Source organism: Carassius auratus, unplaced genomic scaffold, assembly GCF_003368295.1.
Source record: "Carassius auratus strain Wakin unplaced genomic scaffold, ASM336829v1 scaf_tig00214203, whole genome shotgun sequence".
Taxonomy (NCBI): Eukaryota; Metazoa; Chordata; class Actinopteri; order Cypriniformes; family Cyprinidae; genus Carassius; species Carassius auratus.
The window spans coordinates 95,313-112,500 of NW_020527556.1; the positions used below are offsets into that span (position 1 = coordinate 95,313).

At 38.1% G+C, this 17,188-nt stretch overlaps 1 protein-coding gene across 1 annotated transcript in view; it reads right to left on the reverse strand.

Annotated features, from left to right (window-relative positions):
- Positions 1-17,188, reverse strand: part of LOC113091489 (gastrula zinc finger protein XlCGF26.1-like) — a 31,467-nt gene that overhangs the window by 12,983 nt on the left and 1,296 nt on the right. The window lies entirely within an intron of this gene.

The window sequence follows — 17,188 nt, forward strand, 5'->3', positions numbered from 1 at the left end:
TTTGTAAATAGCAAAAATAAATACAAATAAACTTAAAAAATAAATAAAATAAACATACAAATTAAACAATTTCAAACAGGGCCCACTGGTACAACCTTCACCGGGTCCCTGCTGACCCCAGCTACGGCCCTGGCTGTGGGTGTTGAATACTGTGACCAAACACCAATAACACTTGTTATTTTGGAAAGTAATGCCATAAAATTATTGTTAATTTTCAATGTTACTTTACAATGTTACAATTGTTAAGTGTTCCTGTGTTCTTGATAACTCAAGAAAAATAAGGCGAAGGCTTCAGTTTCTTAATCTTAAGAAATAATAGAATAACTCTTTAAATAATAAAACTTGTTACTTTAAATGAAAGTCAATAACAGAAAAAGGCTTTTTGAAAGGAATTATTTATTTATATTAGAAAGTTATTTATCGTAATTCGTGTAGGTCATAAATTCAAATCCTAATGGTCATAAAAAGGTCTTAAAAAGTCTTAAATTTGACTTATTAAACCCTGCAGAAACCCTGCTATAACAAGAATATGATACATTTGACAAATAACTGATGGTCAGGACTGTTTCAAGCAAGCAGATTCAATCACACACCTACCAAACAGGATTATGAATCCTTAAGCTATCCCATAGTTATTAAAAGACATACACAATAAGTGATTATAACATGATAGTCAAATGTGTGGATTACATAAAAATGAATATGGAGTGAAGCGATAGACTGATATTCATTTATAAGTCCATATATATGTAGAAAAGACAGTTTTTGTGTCATTATCTTTTGACAAAGATTTCTGTGGAGACCAGAGGTTCAAAGGCCCTCCCCTTAGGAATTTCAGTCTGGTTCTGCTAGGTGGGGGAAGTCAAAGGATCTTGTGTAGTACTCTCACACGTGACGTCCGGCGTTGCCTATCAATTGTGAACAACAAATTTGACAATCTCTTCTCCGAATTAAAATTGTCAATAATTGTTCTAGTGGTGTTAATGTTGAAAGCTGTTCTGTGAAAGCGTTGGTTGGTTGGTTATCTTGCTTGGGACTTTTGGCACAGAATGTTTTATGACTTCCTGTTGCCTTACTGAGGAATTTGGCTCATGTTTCAACCACAGCCCTGATCGACTCTTTTAATTTGTCTGGTTCGAGTCAGATCGGCTACAATCGTTAGAATAATCGACTATCAAAATAATTGTTTTTTGCAGCCCTAATTCTCAGGTACTGAAAGCAGAACCAATAAGTGAGCTCTTGATAATTGTTGTGACACAGCTCTTGTAAATTAACGTTACCTTTTTTGTTTGGTGTCTATCTGTTAGAAGCCAAGTAATCTCATATTACATTAAGTTATGGACCCTGCAGATGCCATAATCACACACAAACACTCACTCTCTTTTTTTATGGTGGGCGTTTACACAGTTGGTTAGAGCAGAGCTGATTGGGGAGAACGGAGGTGCCCTCACTCTATTGGTTAGTAAGACTGTCACTCAAGGCTGACAGCTCTGGAACAGAGTAATATCATGTCCACATCGCAGGCTTTACGATTAGCAAAATCACAATGTCTCAGATCGCGACTGTGATTTGATTAATCATCATAAGACCTTTGTGATGTTAAATTGTGAAGATTTTGAGTTTTCATCAAGGGGTGTCTCTCTGGCGGCCTGACAAATTTTGTTGTTTTGTTGTGAAACAGGAAGTTGCTGTAACTCAGGCAAGCAATGTTTAATCTGCCCCAAGCTTCACATGTTTGACAAGAGTCCTGTCCTGAACACATCAACATAACCCGTATTCGGTTATAGCTATAGCGCCACCTACTGGCAACAAGAAGTGACATGGTTAACACTGTTTTGGACTACTAGGAACATATTAAAAAGTGTCAGCAAGTGCTAAATAGGCTGGCAACATGCTAGAAACATAATAAAACATGCTAGCAACACTTAGCTAAGTGCTAAAGCATGCTACTAATGCAGTGATAAAGAAAGTTGCTGTATCTAAGGCAAGCAATGTCCAATCTGCCCTAAACTTCACATATTTGACAAGAGTCCTGTCCTGAACACATCATCATGCCCAAATTCAGTTATAGTCATAGCGCCACCTGCTGGTAACAGGAAGTGGCATGGTTTACATTTATGGACTTCTAACAACATATTAAAAAGCATCAACAAGTGTGTAATAGGCTGGCAACATTTTAGAAGTATGCTAAAAGCTAGCAACACTTAGCTAAGTGTTAAAACATACTATTAATGCAGTGAAACTAGAACATTACTATAACTTGTCCATACAATGTCCAATCTGCCTCAAACATTTGATTAGAGTCCGGGCCTGAACACATCTAAAGGCTAATATTAAATTAATTATAGCGCCACCTGCTGGCAACAGGAAATGTTGTTATTTTAAATAACCTAATCCTCAGGTCGTTTGACTGAATGCTTGGTGATTAGATATGCTTTAAGGATTCAAGTGTGCAGAGAGTTTATTATTTGAGATTTTCAGTCTTGTTTGTCTGGCACCTTGGTGCTCGTGAGTGCGGTGTAACTCCTCCTATATAACTTAAAATTATAACATAAACGTATAACATATATAACATGATCTGCCCTAAACTTCACGTTTGATAAGATTCCTGGGCCTGTATTCATAAAGATTCTAAGAATCCTCTCAGAAAACTCTTAACTTAGTTTAAAACCTTTTACGTTGGAGTCTTAGCTTAAGAGCGATTCGGGACCTGAGTAAGGAAAAGACAAAAACTTTCATCTTAGTGAGGAGGCGGGGTTGACCCCGTTGCTATGTATGATACAATCTTTTGAAGACTGTGATTGGTTGGTTGTCCAACCAATGAAAAAAAGATTGATTTTAAGTATAGGGTCTATTGTAATTTTCACTTTGAATTTACATGCGTAATTTATCCTATTTGATCGTTCTCTCTCACACACACACACACACATACACATGTGTGTATATCCTTTTTTATTTACAATGCTTTTAATTTCCTATAAGATATTTGATTGGCTTAGAATGATAAAAATTGCTCGACTTTTTTCAATTACAGTGATTGCTGTCCTATTTAAGTGGCGGATTGAATGTTGGTTTTAATGTATCAAACATGGAATCAAAACCAAGAAGGGCGAGAAAGCCAAATTGGACAGATGAACAGTGTTTACTGTTAGCCCAGTTAGTGGATGAACACAAGGCCATTCTTAAAGGAAAATTTGGGCCAGGTGTCACAGCAAGGGACAAGAAGCAGACATGGGAGCGTATAGCACAAACTATTAACGGTTCATTCCCCCTGCTTGTGCGCACCTATAAGTCGCTATAGTGTTGCACGGTGCACCGATACTTCAAAAGTATCGCAATTCTCGGAAATTAAATACGTCACGATACCTAAATTTATTAGTATCGATACTTCAAAGAGTGACTGCGTTCCAGATTTGAAAGAGACGCATTTCATACGCTTCCAGTGCCTCACTATGGATGTCTGTGTTTTCTTTTCACGCAAGCAGCAAAAAAGCACTACAGCGAGATGTCTGCATTAGTGGCTTTACAAAACTGATTTGACTTTACTAAAATGTGTGCATAATCGCATTAAATAGTTTAGATAAGTTGTTCAGATGAATAAAGCACGAGGTTTTCTTGCATAATTAACATTTTAATTGTTTGGTCAGACAGTTCATATATAATATTCACATTAATCGGGGCTTAAACATGGAGTTATGTTCTGTATGCTAAATATGAAAATGAAAAAAGCGTATCTGCACAGCAGCTATAACTTGCTTTGTATCTGCTGATTGCTGATCGAGATTTACATGCTTGGCTCACTCATTTCATTCATAAACGAGATGTATCAGATCATTCAGCTCGTTCACGAATGAGAAGGTCTCTCGATCTCGTTCAGTGAAGGGCGGATTCGTTCACTACATTCAACAAATCACATGCTCCGTCACATCTTGAGTAACTCTTTGACAGGATGAAACAGTTCACAGAGCTGTTCACGAGCTGCGCATGCGCTGCTGTGGAGGGAGGAACTTTTACTGTCTATGGGAACTTCAGTGAACAAGAGAGTCTAGTAGCAACGTATCTTCCGTGATGTCCCCGATGCGCGGGTCCGGGTGGGTAAAGAAATCTTACTTTATTTGTGGGCTGGGGCGGGCCAAATAATTTCATAAAAGCGGGACCCGCGGGTTGGAAAAAAACCCGACCCGGGCATCACTAGACTGCATCTGCGAGCACAAGTGATGCTGTGGCCGCCGGTCCACAACTGGTAGAAAAGGATGACGCTCATTAAATCGCAATTCTTGACTAAAGTTTTCTCCTCTGAAAGAACAGGTTGCACAACTGACAGAATAAGTAACAATATCTGAGATATTGCTGCTAAATTTTATTCGCTTTTTTTTTTACTTCAATGCCATTGCTTAAATTGATATTATTTATCTTTTGACATTTAATCTTCTGAGTTCATAAACATTGTTTAATATAAATCGCTGTTCATGTTTTTATTCAAAGTTCAGAATCAAGATACATTTATTACTCTAATGTTTCTTATGATAACTGAGATAATGCTGCTAAATTTATTCTTTCTTTACCTTGAATATCATTGCTCTATTTTATTTTTTACATTTTTATATTTCATATTTTGTTCAAATGTTTAATATATCTGCTGTTCATATGTTCATTTATTAGTGTGTTATATGATTAGAATGTTGTCCCAGTTTTAAACCCTCTGGAGTCAATTACCACATATATGCGTTTTGAGTCATTTTCTCCTGATAACCCCGAAAATAACTTAAATTACACTTTCAGTTTTAATCGTACAGATAAAAACAATACATCAATCAAATCTGTAAAGGGTCTACTTTTTTTGGATACAGACATAATAACAACAAAACTTTGTGCACTTATAAAATAAAGATAACACACAAGGTGCGCTGTCTGCAGCCTTAGTCTGCGCTGATCGTCATGTACAAACACGTCATTAAAATGAACTGAACTCCGTGAATACTCAACGAAGAGACATGAGAGAGATATATATAGAAAGCTTGACATGTCTACTTTTAAAGGGGGGGGGGTGGGGGTGAAATGCTCGTTTTCACTCAATATCCTGTTAATCTTGAGTACCTAGTCTTGAGTCTGTACCGATTTTTCCCGGAAAAACACGAGCGCCTGGAGGCGTGGCGTGTGGGCGGAGCTAAAGAATCACGAGCGCCAGTAGGCTTTTGCGTTGAGAGCGTTTGGAAGCTGTGACATTACCGTGAGGAAAAAAACATCATCCAAAACAAACCATGGCTAACAGTCAGATTCAGCCGTTTATTTATGATCCAGAATCAGATCCAGATGCTGAAACTGAACAAGAGCAGCATCAGCAACAACGTCTCTATGTGGTATGTATTGAAACTGTATATATTTGCTTAGCGGTTTTGGAAAATGACTAAGTTCCACTTTATGTCGTCGTTTTTTTTTTTTTTTTTTAAGCTGTACATGTGGAAAGTGCAGTTTGATGCCAACATCGCATGTTGTTTACTTGATGTGCTTACACGCCGATAGCTAAGTTAAGAAAACAGAGATATTTGAAGCAGTTTTACTCACCGCCTGCGGTTCCAACACACGATCGTGACCCTTTTTCGTTGGGACTGCATTATCCTTAAGAAATAAACGATATGCAAATCCGGCGTCAAACTGGGCCTTGTTTGTAAAACAAGCATCTTCGAAATGCAGGGAACAAACACAAACACTTGCACAACTCCGTTGATGCTCTGTAAAAATAAACTCCGTCCACTGGACCCTTAATGCTGTTTTTTTTTTGGTAATCTGTGCAGGGTTGTCTTGCCCTGGCAACCGAAAACACACTTCTTTTGTGACAATTCGGTCTCTCGCTCTGATCAGTGAATGTCTCTGCTCTGCTCTACGGGAGCGTGCACTCTTCCGGCAGAAAAGCGCGCACTTAGGACCCATATAAGGAAATTCCGCTCCATCTAACGTCACACAGAGCCATACTCGAAAAAAACTTTCCGAAACTTGTGACAAACCGGAAGAGGTATTTTTGGAACAAAAATACTCCTTCAAACGTACAACTTAATTTTTGAAACTTTGTCCATGTTTAGCATGGGAATCCAACTCTTTAACAGTGTAAAAAACTAGCATTTCACCCCCCCTTTAAACTAAACAAGTGTCGCCGAAAACAGATATTCTGTGATAAAGTAATCCATATGAAAACAACGCGATGTCTGTTTTTCATGTCTCCCTTCATTATATCTAATGTGACCACGCCCCCCGCGCTTAACGCGCTATTCAGATTCAAACTGAAGAGCGCGGCTTGAATACGCACACACAGAAGAAAAAGCAGCCAGACTGTTCAAGTTTTTTTTATTTTACTGTTTGCTTCGCGATGAGAGGAATAAGACATAAATCACCCCAAAAAGATGTGATGTGGTTGAGGATCTGAGAAATGGATTTCCTCAGAAAAAAAAAGAATGAAGCACTTCATCATAAACATGAGTAAGTCTCTTTTTTTATTTATATACTTGTACTAGTTTTCACATAACGTGTAAACATTTTACTAGTTAGACTTTTTCCAAACTATAATTCCTGACTAAATGTATAATCAAGTGAAACATTATCAAGTTTCAATAACAATATACAATATTATACCATTCAAAAGCTTGATGTAAATAATATAAATGTAACAAATAGATAACTGTAACAAATGTAAAAACGTTGCTTTTCTTTCAATTTATTCCCCATAAAAACCCAGAAAAATATTCTCAGCTCTTTTCAACATTAATAATAATAATAATGATAATAACAATAAATGTTTTTTTTTTTTTGTTGTAGAAAATAAGATTGTTAAAATGATTTCTGAAGGATTGTGTGACTGGAGTAATGATGCCAAACAATTAGTTTGAAAGTCAGCTTTGTTTCTAATAAACTGTTTAACTGCTCCCCCAAGTGGATATTCAATTATGTTGTGGGATAATTAAATATATTCTTAATAAACTACAAACATAAAATTATATACTTTTATTTTGTCCTCACATTCTTTCTTGTAACTCCTCACTCACAGTGGCACAGCTGAATGAGAGGCTCATTATGCAGGCCTTTGTCTTCTCAGGTGTAAATCACAATGATATTCATGATAGTTGACGCCTACTCACATATGACTTTTACCAACAAAAAGTGTCTTAGACAATTTAAATCAATATATTGTTTTCTGTGAGTGAGTAAACAAGATGATTTTCACATAATTTAGAAAGAACAATTCTAGGCTACAAGCTCCAGTTCTCAAAAATCCCGGGAACCATTGTTCTTTATGTGTAACCACGCATAATATTTTTTTTCTCAAAAAACACAATCATGTACATACATGCTGCTCACATATTATTATAGCCCAGTTTGTGCTGATTACAGTGAGATTAGACTTTACCCATTTAGATATTTATAAGAAACTGAAAAAAGCACAAATGTCAGGGCAGTCTCAGTAACAACCATGTCACTTCCTGTTTGTTGTTGGCGGCTGTACTGCGTTTGAGCGCCGTCACTATATTCTTTTCATTGACTATTTTTTAACTTAAAAATCAATTTTATACATCATCGTTTCCGTTTATATAACGTGTGAATATATCCTCTATTGTATTCTACAACAAAAACAATCAGAGCGCCTCGCTATCACTAGTTTTATTTTGATCTCCCGGGTCCACTATTAGCTTTTAGCCCGTTAGCATCTGCAAGCGTGGTTGCTGGTAACTGCGCTTACATTGCTAATACTCTATTCACACACATTGCCAATGCTGTACTCACTGTTACTTGCTTTAATGGCGGATGAACTCTGTGCAGCTCGAGCTCGAGGCCGTGGGGAAGCAGATTTGCGACCTGGAGGTAAGGCAGGCCCAGCTGAGAGAGCGGAGAGCCGCGCTGGAATCATCGCGGGCTGACGCTCACAAGTCCGGGGTAAGTATACAGCGTGCTGTTAACAGTCCCGCCACGTCTACTCCGCGTGTTTCTCTGCGCAGGCCCGGTGCACCCAGGACGCGATCTTCCCAGATGTCCTTCACTGGGACGCCGGGACACCACGGACCCTGGGTGCATCCACAGCGGAGGACGCGAGCCGGGCCCCGGGCGACGACTTCTCCCCTCCCGCCTTCGAGATCTCCATCCGGAACTGCTTCGCTCCCCTCCGCGAGACAGGACGCGACGCTGTGATCATCGGAGACTCCATCGTCCGACACGTCCGTGCTACGTTAGCCGAAGGTAAAGTGCACACTCATTGTTTGCCTGGTGCTCGTGTTCTCGATGTTTCTGCGCAGATACCCGCGATCCTGAAGGCGGACGAGAGCCCCACAGCGGTCGTGCTTCACGCCGGGGTTAACGACACCACGCTGTGGCAGACGGAGACGCTGAAGAGGGACTTCAGGAGCCTGATCGAGACGGTTCGCAGCACGACGCCCGCGGCGACGATCATCGTGTCAGGACCACTGCCCACATATCGCCGAGGACAGGAAAGGTTCAGTAGACTTTTTGCTTTAAATGAATGGTTGTTGTCATGGTGTAAAGAACAGAAACTGCTATTTGTTAATAACTGGAATCTTTTCTGGGAGCGTCCTAGACTGTTTCGCGCTGATGGATTACACCCCAGCACAATCGGAGCGGAGCTTCTGTCTGACAACATCTCCAGGACACTTCGCTCCATGTGACTAGTAAGACAATTCTCAAATAACTATTATGAGTTTTGTTCCACCCGCTTAAATGATAAAAGTACTTGCGCTGTAAAAACTATTAAGACTGTGTCTGTTCCCCGAATAGTGAGGTCAAAATATAATGTAGGATCTAGAAAAAATCTTATCATAATTAAACCAGAAAAATGTAAAGTAAATGAACAAAAACAATTTTTAAAGTTTGGGCTCATAAATATTAGATCACTCACACCCAAAGCAGTTATTGTAAATGAAATGATCACAGATAATAGTTTTGATGTACTCTGCTTGACTGAAACCTGGCTAAAACCAAATGATTATTTTGGTCTAAATGAGTCTACTCCACCAAACTACTGTTATAAACATGAGCCCCGTCAGACTGGTCGTGGCGGAGGTGTTGCAACAATATATAGTGATATTCTCAAAATTACCCAGAAAACAGGATACAGGTTTAACTCTTTTGAAATACTTCTGCTAAATGTTACACTCTCAGACATGCAAAAGAAATCTAATGTATCTCTCGCTCTGGCTACTGTGTATAGACCACCAGGGCCGTATACAGAATTCCTAAAAGAATTTGCAGATTTCCTCTCAAACCTTTCTAGTTACAGTTGATAAGGCGCTAATCATGGGAGATTTTAATATTCACGTTGATAATGCAAATTATATATTAGGACTTGTGTTTACTGACCTAATAAACTCCTTTGGAGTCAAGCAAAATGTCACCGGGCCCACTCATCATTTTAATCATACACTAGATTTAATTATATCGCATGGAATCGATCTTACTGCTATAGATATTGTACCTAAAAGTGATGATATTACAGACCATTTCCTTGTATCGTGCATGCTGCGTATAACTGATATTAATTATATGTCTCAGCGTTACCGTCACTAAAGAAAGATTCGCAAATAACCTGCCTGATCTATCTCAACTGCTATTTGTACCCAAAAATACACATGAATTAGACGAAATTACTGACAACATGGGCACTATTTTCTCTAATACATTAGAAGCTGTTGCCCCCATCAAATTGAAAAAGGTTAGAGAAAAACGTACTGTACCATGGTATAACAGTAATACTCACTCTCTCAAGAAAGTAACTCGTAATCTTGAATGCAAATGGAGAAAAACTAACTTAGAAGTTTTTAGAATTGCATGGAAAAACAGTATGTCCAGCTATAGACAGACTCTAAAAACTGCTAGGGCAGAGCATATACACAAACTCATTGAAAATAACCAAAACAATCCTAGGTTTTTATTTAGCACAGTGGCTAAATTAACAAATTACCAGACGCCACCTGATTCAAATATTTCACCAACGTTAAATAGTAATGACTTTATGAATTTCTTCACTGATAAAATAGATAACATTAGAAATACAATAGCGAATGTAGATTCTACAGCATCTAATACTTCAGTTTCATCCATCGCACCCAAAGATAAACTGCAGTGCTTTACAAATATAGGACAGGAAGAGCTAAATAAACTTATCACTGTATCTAAACCAACAATATGTTTATTAGATCCTGTACCCACTAAATTACTGAAAGAGCTGTTACCTGTACCCGAAGAACCGCTTCTCAATATCATTAACTCGTCGTTATCTTTAGGTCACGTCCCAAAACCATTCAAGCTGGCGGTTATCAAGCCTCTTATTAAGAAACCAAAACTAGATCCTAGTGTGCTGGCAAATTATAGGCCTATTTCAAATCATCCATTTATGTCTAAAATTTTTGAAAAAGTTGTGTCTGCTCAATTGAGCACCTTCCTGCATAAAAATGATCTGTATGAAGAATTTCAGTCAGGTTTCAGGCCCCACCATAGCACAGAAACTGCACTTGTTAAAATTACAAATGACCTGCTCCTTGCGTCAGATCAAGGCTGCATCTCATTTCTAGTCTTACTTGATCTTAGTGTTGCATTCGACACCATAGATCATGACATACTCATAGATCGATTACAAAACTATACAGGTATTCAAGGGCAGGCTCTAAGATGGTTTAGATCCTACCTGTCCGATCGCTACCATTTTGTTTACTTAAATGGGGTGTCATCTCATTTATCATCAGTAAAATATGGAGTGCCACAAGGATCCGTCCTAGGTCCCCTTCTATTTTCAATATACATGTTGCCCCTTGGTAATATTATTAGAAAATTGGGAATTAGCTTCCACTGTTATGCTGATGATACTCAGCTATATATCTCAACGAGACCAGATGAAACTTCTCAATTATCTAAGCTAATGTGAGTGTGTTAAAAATGTAAAAGATTGAATGACAAATAATTTTCTCCAATTAAATTCGGATAAGACAGAGATATTAATTATTGGACCAAAAAACACTACACAGAATCTTGTAGATTACAATCTGCAACTAGACGGATGTACTGTTACTTCCTCTACAGTCAGAAATCTGGGTGTCATATTAGACAGCAATTTGTCTTTTAAAAATCATATTTCCAATGTTACAAAAACTGCATATCTTCCATCTTAGAAACATTGCCAAGATACGAAACATGTTATCTGTTTCTGATGCAGAAAAGCTAGTTTATGCATTCATGACCTCTAGACTGGACTATTGTAATGCACTTCTAGGTGGTTGTCCTGCTTCGTCAATAAACAAGCTACAGGTAGTCCAAAATGCAGCAGCTAGAGTCCTTACGAGGTCAAGAAAATATGATCATATTACCCCAATTTTACAGTCTCTGCACTGGCTACCTATTAAGTTCCGTATAAGTTACAAATTATCATTACTTACCTATAAGGCCTTCCTGATAATCTTCGGGGTTCAGACACACTCTCTCTGTTTAAATCTAGATTAAAAACGCATCTCTTTCGCCAAGCATTCGAATAATGTATCTTTTAAATTGTGAGTGTAGTTGCATCTGATCAAATGTGCATTTTTATTCATTAGCTTGGGTTAAACTAATTTTTACTTTGTTGGATAAGCAGCTATGCTAATGATGTCTCTATTTTGTTTCTATGTTCTGGTAACTAGGATTTACACAAGCTCCAGTCTGGATCCAGAACACCTGAGAAGAGATGATGCTGACCCTCAGAGGACCTCAGATGATGCTAACCCTGAATCAACAAACATAACTAACAATTATTGCTACATGTGTGACTGCATCATATAATAACTATTAATTAATAATATTGATAGTTCATCGTCTAGCTGACTACGTCTTGTATTATTATTATTATTTTTTATTTTTTATAAAATCCTGTCAAACATACACAAACTACTAGCTACTACTAAATATTGTAGAAACATAATTTTCTGTAAAGTTGCTTTGTAACGATTTGTATTGTAAAAAGCGCTATACAAATAAACTTGAATTGAATTGAATGACAAAGCTTCTCCAGGCCCCAAAAATACCCTTAGACTCCAGAGGGTTAACCTCTGGAGTCGATTAACGCAGATATGCGTTATGAAGCATTTTCTCCTGATAACCACGAAAAGAACTTAAATTACACTTTCAGTTTTGATCGTACAGATAAGAGCAATACATCAATTGAATCTGTAAAGGGTCTAATTTTTTTTTTTTGGATACAGACATAATAACAACAGAACTTTGTGCATTTATAAAATAAAGATAACACACAAGGTGCGCTGTCTGCAGTCTTAGTTTGCGCTGATCTTCATTTACAAACACATCATTAAAATGAACTGTAACTCCGTGAATACTCAACGAAGAGACATGAGAGACATATCTATAGAAAGCCTGACATGTCTACTTTTAAACTAAACAAGTGCTGCCGAAAACATTCTGTGATAAAGTAATCCATATGAAAACAACGCGATGTCTGTTTTTCACGTCTCCCTTCATTATATCTAATGTGACCACCCCCCCGCGCTTGAATATGCCCATACAGAAGAAAAAGCAGCCAGACTGTTCTTCAAGTTTTTTTATTTTACTGTTTGCTTCGGGATGAGAGGAATAAGACATAATTCACCCCAAAAAGATGTGATGTGGTTGAGGATTTGGATTTCCTCAGAAAAAAAGAATGAAGCACTTTATTCAGCAGAGATCATAAACATGAGTAAGTCTCTTTTTAATTATTTATATACTTGTACTAGTTTTCACATAACGTGTAAAACATTTTACTAGTTAGACTTTTTCCAAACTTTAAATCCTGACTAAATGTATAATCAAGTGAAACATTATGAAATTTCAATAACAATATACAATACAGTCAGACCCTGTGTTTCAATTCAACCTATTATCACTTATAAGGATGGATGAAATTGGCGAATTAATTGAACAATTGTGCCAACACACACACAAATTAAAAGACTCATCACAGGGAGCTTTGGTGGATTCCTGCTTGTCCTGTAGATGATCTGCTCACACGCTTTAATTTAGCAAACAAGCAGATAGGTTTCTTCGATTAGAAGCGTTCAGCTTTTCCACCATGTAAACATTACGACCATTACTTATTCATAGAAAATAGAGTTAATGTATCAGAGCGGTTACACTGCACGAAGTAAAAAGATGAGAACAGAAAAGGTTATAGATAGAAAGGTGCGAAAAGATGTAATATCTTGCGCATGAGCACAGAGAGAGTTGTGAGTGCACAGGACACAGGCTGAGCGAGAGGAGACACGTTGTGAGGCAGTGTGTATCTGAGCCTTACACAGTCTATTGTCTGAGCACGCGTGTCTGGTTTTGTTAACAGAGCAAAGGAAATCTGTGTGTGAGTGGATAGATTCGGGCTCGTGCATTATTTTATGTGCTTTCACGTTACAATAATGCGGTCTCGTTGCTGCTTCTGAACCGCGTACACATAACTTACTGTAAAAGCACTGCAGATGGAGTACGTGTGAACCTTGGGCAATAATTATATTGGTAGCAGAGTTTCCGCTAGAAAAAAATGGTGACGGTCAAAGTGACCGGCAGAGGTTTCCTTTTCCGGACATTTTGATGATATGCCGGTCAAGTATCGCCTTTTAATTAGTCAAGGTGAGGAAAACTGGAGGCAGCCTATGCAACGTAAAAAATGACATAATCAGGCCGCCGAATGCAACATGTTTATTAGCCTAACTTTCAAATAGACGGAAAAAAAACATTTTCTACTATAGTTCATTTCTTCATTCGGATCTATTTGCGATCCATTCCATTCTAAATAAACAAAGCATATGTTTCGTCCTTGTTTCATTATAGATTAAGATAATAATTCATAAATGCACGCATAATTATCAGTGAACTTGAAAATGAATGTGCAGCAATTTGTACAAATAGAGATTCTAGGTCTACTATACATGTTGTAGACATTAAATAAGCTTATTTAGTTTAATATTTGTTAAAATATTATAATGTTATTTTTTAATTTATGTTGATTATGAAAAGTGAACCGCACGGCACGAGTAAGATAAGATGCGCAATATCGAGAGACATGGAGCGGGTCAGACATGATTTTGACCACTTAATTAAGTTTTGTTTAGTAGAAATACTTTTTTGAAGTGAATTTCGTTTTGTATAAATTGTATCTTAATTTAAAAAAAAAAATTTATCAACCAATTGCCTGGATTTAATACATAAGAAGCAAATATAGCAGACGACAGGCCTAATCATGCAGGCGCCCTCGCGGCCACTTGCATTGCTAGTGAACTGGAGTGCATCTCATCCTAATTTAACGAAACTCAGCGTAGGCCTCACAGACATGAAATATATCTTGAAATGTCTTTTTAACAATTTAAAACGAATTTTTTTTTTACCTATGCTAATTACACATTAAATTCAGGTAGGCTGAGTCGCTGTCCTCAGTGCCCAGAAAAGCGCTGAAACGGTGATGAAAGGGGAACCCGTTTTTATTTATTTATTTATTTTTTTGGCTTATTTTAACTGGCCCATCCAGTTTTCTGGAGGCCCACCTACAATTAAAATCCTGGCGCCGCTAGTGCTTCGCAGCGGTCTGATATCAAGAAATAACAGACCGCATTCCACATTGGAATTCAACCAAGCCATGTAATAATGTTTAATAACTTTCAAACGAGCCTGTTCCTTCATAACATAGACAAAGTTCGGTGTATTTTTGCTTTATACATTTTAGGCTTATTCTCAAATTCAGATTGTGTTATGCTGTGTTCACACCAAACGCGAATAGAGTGTCTGGCGCCAATGATTTCAATGTTAAGTCAATGCAAAGGCGCGTTTAGGCGCGTTTACGCGCGTCTGGAGGTCTCGCGGCGCGAATGGGGCGTTAAGCGCGGCGCGGAAGACGCGAATTCGCCTCATTCGTGCGTCGACGCGCGAATAGAGCGCTTCGCGCGAATGGTGCTTTTTGTGCATTCAGCGTTTGACGCGAATTCGCGTCTGCCGCCCGAGTTGAAAAAATTGAACGCCGCATTAACCAATCAGGAGCCTGCTAGGAGTCACTCATTCAACAGTATGTTCCTGCAGCCTCCGGTTGTGCAGGAATACCCTTCTCCACTCATTCAGCAAGGAGGAACGACAGATGTTGTCAGTGAGCAGTCAACCGGAGCTATATGACAAAAGTTCATATTTCTATAGAGACATGAATAAAAAGGACCCATATATATATATATATATATATATATATATATATATAAAACATATTAATAGATAAATTGAATAAAGGCCAAAGATAAGAAACGTTTCATTTTACCCCAAACGAATTATATTTTATCTTGAACCACTAAAGACACATCAGAGCCAGCGGCAAATGTCAGAAGATCTAGCCGAGGTAAGGCTACTCTCGGCGGATACATGATGACGGAGCTCCCGCTGATCGCATGGAGCTCATCTCCGAGATCGGCGAAACACATTTTTTAAATAGACGCTGTCATTATAAATAAACCGCATATTTGAGTTTAAAACAACTACATTCTCGCCTGAAATACTTTTAAAACTACATTTCATGACACAGTAACAGTAATATTTTGAAAATTATCCGAATAAAAATGGCGGTTGAAAATGCTGCGTGAACTCAGCTGGCAGAAGCCCCCCCATGACGCGAATTCGCGTCTGTTGTGAAGTTAATTTCACGCGCGAATGAAGCGAGTTACTTGCGCGAATGAAGCGAATGATCTCAAAATGGTCAAGAGGCAAACTAGGCGCGGTAGACGCGAATTTGACGCTCTATTCGCGTTTGGTGTGAACACAGCATTAGGGGGGGCGGGATTATTAGGCAATTTTATTCTGACAATTTGACCGGAGAGATTTAATTTTGTCGGACATTTCATTTTTTTTCCGGCCAATGTCCGGCAATTACCGGACAACGGAAACCCTGATTGGTAGGGCTGTGCAAAAAATCGAATGCGATTTTCATGCGCGTCTCATCAGTAAAGACGCTCCTGTAATTAGAAGTATATCTCCAGCATGTGCGTTCAGATCAGGGTTGCCAAATATACACTTTTTGGAAGGGTTTCCCTTTGCATTTGCATTTTAGGGGCTAAATATCACGTTATTTGTATTGGGGTCACTTTGACCCGCGGACATGAAAAACAACCGCAGACTTGGCAACACTGGTTCAGGTGGAGCGGCAGTAACTGCACAGAGCCTTAGTCTACCGACAACTAACACAAAATCGCTTTCAAAATCGACAAAGAATCTCCTGCAATTTTAACATCGATTTTGTGTAGATTGTCAGTGAATTACGGCTCGGTGTAGTAAATGCCAACCAGTGTTGCCAAGTCTGTGGTTGTTTTTCATGTCCGCGGGTCAAAGCGACCCCAATACAAATAACGTGATATTTAGCCCCTAAAATGCAAATTATATCAAGGCAACCCTGCTAAAAAACTTATATTTTAACCCCGGGAAGCAATTTTTATCGAGAAACCTTCTGGAAGCGCGATTGGGCTAGGTTTGGACTAGTTTTAAGAAGCAACTGGATTTGTTGTGAAAACCTGGCAACCCTGATCTGAACGCACGTGCTGGAGATATACTTCTAATTACAGGAGCGTCTTTACTGATGAGATGCGCATGGAAATCACACTCAATTTTTTGCACAGCCCTATATATTGGGCAAAACATATAACACCCGAGGCACCGCTACAGTGAGCTTTATGACCGATGCATGGCAAAAAAAAAAACATCTCCCTGAACACGGGTTTTATTTTATTTTTTTATTATAATATTTTGCCATATGTCTAGATTTCTTTGACATCTTTACTTAATGATTATTTTGACTCGAGTCTGTTCTAGAGACATATTACAACTTTTTGATAAAGCTCTCATTGGTTTTCTTTTGGAAATATGTTTCAAATTTATACTGATTGCATTTATGACTGTAAAGCATGTCTGTGTGTGTCAAAATAGTGATTAAAATTTAAATCGCAAAATTGATAAATAAAATCATGATAGGTTTTTTTTTTTGCATATCGCACAGCCCTATATGCAAGTAAACTGTTATAGATGCAATTTTATGAAATTCTAGCTTGCATTTCTACAGTATTAGTCTCTAATAATTTTGATTGCAACTGTATCTTTAAGCTGGCAGTTATCAAACATCTCATCAAAAATCATGTTAGAGGACCACAAGACTTCGACCCAGCAG